The following is a 1,664-nucleotide window of genomic DNA, read 5'->3' as shown; positions in this document are numbered from 1 at the left end:
TATGGAATTATTTCTACACCAGTAAGGACAATCCTTTTCTTGAACCTATGCTCATCCTAAGTTTGCTTGCTTATTACTTTGCACAGAGAGGTAGGACGGTGAATCTAGTGTGTACTCCTGACCCTTTCTCACAGAAGATGGACTTTGTGAAGAGTTGCTCAGGTTTTATTCCCCCAAGCCAGCAGATAGATTGTTTTAAGCTCCAACTTTGTCAGTTTTCAGGAAGCGAAACTGCTCTGGATCTGGATCTTGCCCAGAAAAAAATTAGAAGCTGTAGGTCATGGTTTGTGCTGTAAAACTGGTGCCAATGATTTCGTGGCAGATAGTCACACATCTGAGTCAGATCCAAACAAATGTGGCTAGATCGTGTCAGAAGGGTACAGAGCCACCAGAAGTGCTGTCTTTTAGATTAATCATAAAAGCAAAGTTCAATCGTTGCCTCTGCAGGTACATTAAAGCTAGTCCCGCTGTGCGCTCTTTGTGGGCTACTAACTCTGATGCCCTTCATAAATCTCAGCCTGGTGAAAAATGCCGGATTCCTCAGCAGATAATGGCAGGGTAAAGGTATTTTTTGTTTCCTAGGAACCTGCAGTCAAGCTGTTCTCTGCTTTTTGTGGGTCTTGTCTTCAGCAAAGAGAGAGAGGTGGTTTTTCTTTTTTTACAAAGTAAAATTTCTCCTCAAAAATTTCTGGGGTTTGTCATCTCTTTGTCATTTCTTTCTTGTGGAAAAATTTAGCATACCACTGGCTGGAAAAAAGAAAAACTACTTCCTTGTTCATGAAAGCTCCATATCTAAAAGTCTATGAATCATTTTAATGAAAAGAGTACCTTCTAAAGCTCTCATGGGGGAAGGAAGAAAAAAAATTCAGCAGGTTCTGTCTGTGGAGGGACTTAGTGCTCTTAAACAAAGGCCACCTTTCACATGCAGACCTGCCTGAACCAGTCCAAATTTCTTCCTCAGCTCACTATTTCCATTGCAACTGCAGCTCTGGGAGGACAGACCTGGTATTTCAAATCCTTTTGAGCTGATGTAGATACTGTTTTTACACTGATACAGATACCTTCTTTACACTGATACAGGCAAGATGGGCTTCAAAATGCCCATCAGGACTTGCTGGCCCTCCTGCTGTCCTCTTGTTCTTTGTGGAATTATTTCTTTTTGTGGAAGTGGTGGAGCAATCTGGAGGCAAAAAAAGGTAGAAAGCATGCTGCAATACTGCTGGGCAAGAATGGGGTGTCCGCGCTTCTGGAGACTACAACATCTTTACAACAAGAATTGTGAATACCGAGAGGATGGTTTGGCTCAGTCATTTTTGCGATGAGAATAAATCTATGTGCACAACACCATAACTCCCCAAAGAACCCAAACCCAGTGATCTTCCCAAAGCCATCTAGTTTCCAGAGCCATGTACAAAGTCAGGCCTGTAATTATGGCTGTGAGAGACAGACCACGTAATGAATGATAGAAATGAGTCAGAAGGGGGAAAGGACACAGTAACACCCTCTCAGCTCAGCATTCAGGCAGTGAGTGTGGCCATCAAGAGGCAAGAGCGAAGATGGCAAACCAAGTAGTGCAACTTTCTTCCCTATTCCCCACTCCATGGTATCAATGGGAAGGAAAATTGAGTGCAAGGGCAGGAAGGGAGTTGCAAACAGCTTCTTCT

This window comes from Pelecanus crispus, chromosome 2, assembly GCF_030463565.1.
Source record: "Pelecanus crispus isolate bPelCri1 chromosome 2, bPelCri1.pri, whole genome shotgun sequence".
Classification (NCBI taxonomy): domain Eukaryota; kingdom Metazoa; phylum Chordata; class Aves; order Pelecaniformes; family Pelecanidae; genus Pelecanus; species Pelecanus crispus.
Note: the sequence above shows the minus strand (reverse complement) of the source record.